Source organism: Ranitomeya imitator, chromosome 3, assembly GCF_032444005.1.
Source record: "Ranitomeya imitator isolate aRanImi1 chromosome 3, aRanImi1.pri, whole genome shotgun sequence".
NCBI lineage: Eukaryota > Metazoa > Chordata > Amphibia > Anura > Dendrobatidae > Ranitomeya > Ranitomeya imitator.
In genome coordinates, this window is record NC_091284.1 from 826504942 (window position 1) to 826511033 (window position 6092).

The following is a 6092-nucleotide window of genomic DNA, read 5'->3' on the forward strand; positions in this document are numbered from 1 at the left end:
AACGGAGCGTGCGGGGAGAGCTGAGAGAGAACGGAGCGTGCGGGGAGAGCTGAGAGAGAACGGAGCGTGCGGGGAGAGCTGAGAGAGAACGGAGCGTGCGGGGAGAGCTGAGAGAGAACGGAGCGTGCGGGGAGAGCTGAGAGAGAACGGAGCGTGCGGGGAGAGCTGAGAGAGAACGGAGCGTGCGGGGAGAGCTGAGAGAGAACGGAGCGTGCGGGGAGAGCTGAGAGAGAACGGAGCGTGCGGGGATAGCCGAGACATAGAGAACGGAGCGTGCGGGGATAGCCGAGACAAAGAGAACGGAGCGTGCGGGGAGAGCTGAGAGAGAATGGAGCGTGCTGGAAGAGCTGAGAGAACGGAGCGTGCGGGGATAGCCGAGACAGAGAGAACGGAGCGTGCTGGAAGAGCTGAGAGAGAACGGAGCGTGCTGGAAGAGCTGAGAGAGAACGGAGCGTGCTGGAAGAGCTGAGAGAGAACGGAGCGTGCTGGAAGAGCTGAGAGAGAACGGAGCGTGCTGGAAGAGCTGAGAGAGAATGGAGCGTGCTGGAAGAGCTGAGAGAGAACGGAGCGTGCTGGAAGAGCTGAGAGAAAACAGAGCGTGCGGGGATAGCCGAGACAGAGAGAACGGAGCGTGCGGGGATAGCCGAGACAGAGAGAACGGAGCGTGCTGGAAGAGCTGAGAGAGAACGGAGCGTGCTGGAAGAGCTGAGAGAGAACGGAGCGTGCTGGAAGAGCTGAGAGAAAACAGCGTGCGGGGATAGCCGAGACAGAGAGAACGGAGCGTGCGGGGATAGCCGAGACAGAGAGAACGGAGCGTGCTGGAAGAGCTGAGAGAGAACGGAGCGTGCTGGAAGAGCTGAGAGAGAACGGAGCGTGCTGGAAGAGCTGAGAGAAAACAGCGTGCGGGGATAGCCGAGACAGAGAGAACGGAGCGTGCGGGGATAGCTGAGACAGAGAGAACGGAGCGTGCTGGAAGAGCTGAGAGAGAATGGAGCGTGCTGGAAGAGCTGAGAGAGAATGGAGCGTGCTGGAAGAGCTGAGAGAGAACGGAGCGTGCTGGAAGAGCTGAGAGAGAACGGAGCGTGCTGGAAGAGCTGAGAGAAAACAGAGCGTGCGGGGATAGCCGAGACAGAGAGAACGGAGCGTGCGGGGATAGCCGAGACAGAGAGAACGGAGCGTGCTGGAAGAGCTGAGAGAGAACGGAGCGTGCTGGAAGAGCTGAGAGAGAACGGAGCGTGCTGGAAGAGCTGAGAGAAAACAGAGCGTGCGGGGATAGCCGAGACAGAGAGAACGGAGCGTGCGGGGATAGCCGAGACAGAGAGAACGGAGCGTGCTGGAAGAGCTGAGAGAGAATGGAGCGTGCTGGAAGAGCTGAGAGAACGGAGCGTGCGGGGATAGCAGAGACAGAACGGAGCGTGCGGGGATAGCCGAGACAGAACGGAGTGTGCTGGAAGAGCTGAGAGAGAACGGAGCATGTGGGGAGAGCCAAGAGAGAACGGAGCGGGAGGGGAGAGCCGAGAGAGAACGGAGCGTGCGGGGAGAGCCGAGAGAGAACGGAGCGTGCGGGGAGAGCTGAGAGAGAACGGAGCGTGCGGGGATAGCCGAGACATAGAGAACGGAGCGTGCGGGGATAGCCGAGACATAGAGAACGGAGCGTGCGGGGATAGCCGAGACAAAGAGAACGGAGCGTGCGGGGAGAGCTGAGAGAGAATGGAGCGTGCTGGAAGAGCTGAGAGAATGGAGCGTGCGGGGATAGCCGAGACAGAACGGAGCGTGCGGGGATAGCCGAGACAGAGAGAACGGAGCGTGCTGGAAGAGCTGAGAGAGAACGGAGCGTGCTGGAAGAGCTGAGAGAGAACGGAGCGTGCTGGAAGAGCTGAGAGAGAACGGAGCGTGCTGGAAGAGCTGAGAGAGAACGGAGCGTGCTGGAAGAGCTGAGAGAGAACAGAGCGTGCGGGGATAGCCGAGACAGAACGGAGCGTGCGGGGATAGCCGAGACAGAGAGAACGGAGCGTGCTGGAAGAGCTGAGAGAGAATGGAGCGTGCTGGAAGAGCTGAGAGAACGGAGCGTGCGGGGATAGCAGAGACAGAACGGAGCGTGCGGGGATAGCCGAGACAGAACGGAGTGTGCTGGAAGAGCTGAGAGAGAACGGAGCATGTGGGGAGAGCCAAGAGAGAACGGAGCGGGAGGGGAGAGCCGAGAGAGAACGGAGCATGTGGGGAGAGCCAAGAGAGAACGGAGCATGTGGGGAGAGCTGAGAGAGAACGGAGCGTGCGGGGAGAGCTGAGAGAGAACGGAGCGTGCGGGGATAGCCGAGACATAGAGAACGGAGCGTGCGGGGATAGCCGAGACAGAGAGAACGGAGCGTGCTGGAAGAGCTGAGAGAGAATGGAGCGTGCTGGAAGAGCTGAGAGAACGGAGCATGCGGGGATAGCCGAGACAGAACGGAGCGTGCGGGGATAGCCGAGACAGAGAACGGAGTGTGCTGGAAGAGCTGAGAGAGAACAGCGTGCGGGGAGAGCCAAGAGAGAACGTAGCATGTGGGGAGAGCCAAGAGAGAACGGAGCGGGAGGGGAGAGCTGAGAGAGAACGGAGCGTGCGGGGAGAGCTGAGAGAACGGAGCGTGCGGGGATAGCCGAGACATAGAGAACGGAGCGTGCGGGGATAGCCGAGACATAGAGAACGGAGCGTGCGGGGAGAGCTGAGAGAGAACGGAGCGTGCGGGGAGAGCTGAGAGAGAACGGAGCGTGCTGGAAGAGCTGAGAGAACGGAGCGTGCTGGAAGAGCTGAGAGAACGGAACGTGCTGGAAGAGCTGAGAGAGAACGGAGCGTGCGGGGATAGCCGAGACATAGAGAACGGAGCGTGCGGGGAGAGCTGAGAGAGAACGGAGCGTGCGGGGAGAGCTGAGAGAGAACGGAGCGTGCAGGAAGAGCTGAGAGAGAACGGAGCGTGCAGGAAGAGCTGAGAGAACGGAGCGTGCGGGGAGAGCTGAGAGAGAACGGAGCGTGCGGGGAGAGCTGAGAGAACGGAGCGTGTGGGGAGAGCTGGGAGAATGGAACGTGCGGGGAGAGCAGAGAAAGAGAGAACGGAGCATGCAGGGAGAGCCAAGAGATAACAAGGCGTGAGGGGAGAGCCGAGAGTGAGAACTGAGCGTGCGGGGAGAGCTGAGAGAGAACGGAGCGTGCTGAGAGAGAATGGAGCGTGCGGAGATAGCCGAGACAGAACGGAGCGTGCTGGGATAGCCGAGACAGAGAGAATGGAGCGTGCGGGGATAGCCGAGACAGAGAGAATGGAGCGTGCCGGGATAGCCGAGACATAGAGAACGGAGCGTGCAGGGAGAGCTGAGAGAGAACGGAGCGTGCGGGGATAGCCGAGACATAGAGAACGGAGCATGCGGGGAGAGCTGAGAGAGAACAGAGCGTGCGGGGAGAGCTGAGAGAGAACGGAGCGTGCGGGGAGAGCTGAGAGAGAACGGAGCGTGCAGGAAGAGCTGAGAGAACGGAGCGTGCGGGGAGAGCTGAGAGAGAACGGAGCGTGCGGGGAGAGCTGGGAGAATGGAACGTGCGGGGAGAGCAGAGAAAGAGAGAACGGAGCATGCAGGGAGAGCCAAGAGATAACAAGGCGTGAGGGGAGAGCCGAGAGTGAGAACTGAGCGTGCGGGGAGAGCTGAGAGAGAATGGAGCGTGCCGAGAGAGAACGGAGCGTGCGGAGATAGCCGAGACAGAACGGAGCATGCGGGGATAGCCGAGACAGAGAACGGAGCGTGCGGGGATAGCCGAGACAAAGAGAACGGAGCGTGCGGGGAGAGCTGAGAGAGAATGGAGCGTGCTGGAAGAGCTGAGAGAGAACGGAGCGTGTGGGGAGAGCCGAAAAAGAGAGAACGGAGCGTGTGGGGAGAGCCGAGAAAGAGAGAACTGAGCGTGCAGGGAGAGCCGAGACGGAGAGAACGGAGCGTGCGGGGAGAGCCGAGACAGAGAGAACGGAGCGTGCGGGGAGAGCTGAGAGAGAACGGAGCGTGCGGGGATAGCCGAGACAGAGAACGGAGCGTGCGGGGATAGCCGAGACAGAGAGAACGGAGCGTGCGGAGATAGCCGAGACAGAGAGAACGGAGCGTGCTGGAAGAGCTGAGAGAGAATGGAGCGTGCTGGAAGAGCTGAGAGAATGGAGCGTGCTGGAAGAGCTGAGAGAGAACAGAGCGTGCGGGGATAGCCGAGACAGAGAGAACGGAGCGTGCGGGGATAGCCGAGACAGAGAACGGAGCGTGCGGGGATAGCCGAGACAGAGAGAATGGAGCGTGCTGGAAGAGCTGAGAGAACGGAGCGTGCGGGGATAGCCGAGACAGAACGGAGCGTACGGGGATAGCCGAGACAGAGAGAACGGAGTGTGCTGGAAGAGCTGAGAGAGAACGGAGCGTGCTGGAAGAGCTGTGAGAGAATGGAGCGTGCTGGAAGAGCTGAGAGAGAATGGAGCGTGCTGGAAGAGCTGAGAGAAAATGGAGCGTGCTGGAAGAGCTGAGAGAGAACGGAGCGTGCGGGGATAGCCGAGACAGAGAGAACGGAGCGTGCGGGGATAGCCGAGACAGAACGGAGCGTGCGGGGAGAGCTGAGAGAGAATGGAGCGTGCTGGAAGAGCTGAGAGAGAATGGAGCGTGCGGGGATAGCCGAGAGAGAATGGAGCGTGCGGGGATAGCCGAGAGAGAATGGAGCGTGCGGGGATAGCCGAGAGAATGGAGCATGCGGGGATAGCCGAGAGAATGGAGCATGCGGGGAGAGGCGAGAGAGAACGGATCGTGCGGGGAGAGGCGAGAGAGAACGGAGCGTGCGGGGAGAGCTGAGACAGAACGGAGCGTGCGGGGAGAGCTGAGAGAATGGAGCGTGCTGGAAGAGCTGAGAGAGAACGGAGCGTGCAGGGAGAGCCGAGACAGAGAGAACGGAGCGTGCGGGGAGAGCTGAGAGAGAATGGAGCGTGCTGGAAGAGCTGAGAGAGAACGGAGCGTGCGGGGATAGCCGAGACAGAGAGAACGGAGCGTGCTGGAAGAGCTGAGAGAGAACAGAGCATGCGGGGATAGGCGAGAGAGAGAACGGAGCGTGCGGGGATAGACGAGACAGAGAGAACGGAGCGTGCGGGGATAGCCGAGACAGAGAGAACGGAGCGTGCTGGAAGAGCTGAGAGAGAACGGAGCGTGCTGGAAGAGCTGAGAGAACGGAGCGTGCGGGGATAGCCGAGACAGAGAGAACGGAGTGTGCTGGAAGAGCTGAGAGAGAACGGAGTGTGCTGGAAGAGCTGAGAGAGAATGGAGCGTGCTGGAAGAGCTGAGAGAGAATGGAGCGTGCTGGAAGAGCTGAGAGAATGGAGCGTGCTGGAAGAGCTGAGAGAATGGAGCGTGCTGGAAGAGCTGAGAGAGAATGGAGCGTGCGGGGATAGCCGAGACAGAGAGAACGGAGCGTGCGGGGATAGCTGAGACAGAACGGAGCGTGCGGGGAGAGCTGAGAGAGAATGGAGTGTGCGGGGAGAGCCGAGACAGAGAGAACGGGGCGTGCGGGGAGAACCAAGACAGAGAGAACGGAGCGTGCGGGGAGAGCCGAGACAGAGAGAACGGAGCGTGCGGGGAGAGCCGAGACAGAGAGAACGGAGCGTGCGGGGAGAGCCGAGACAGAGAGAACGGTGCATGCGGGGAGAGCCGAGACAGAGAGAACGGAGCGTGCGGGGAGAGCTAAGAGTGCATGTCTTCGTAACTTTGATTTTTCCATCCATGGCGTGATGGGACTGCTTGTACTTTGCGTGCTGAGCTCTAGGTTTTAGTGGCACCATTTTGACTATATAAGATATTTTTATAGCGCTGCGGCGACCAAACAATTGTAGTGTCTCTATTCTTTTTCCTTGATGGCATTTAGCGACTAGTTAATGAATCCTAGATTCTGGTACATTGGACTCTTATGGTCACGGCAATAACAAATGTTTAATATTTTTTTTAACTGGTAAAAGCTCCAACTCAAACTTAAGTTTTTCTAGCATCTTTATAACCTTTTTTTCGCTTTTTTACAGGACTTGACCCTTGGGTCGCCTGTACTATATACAGCCATGCGTAGC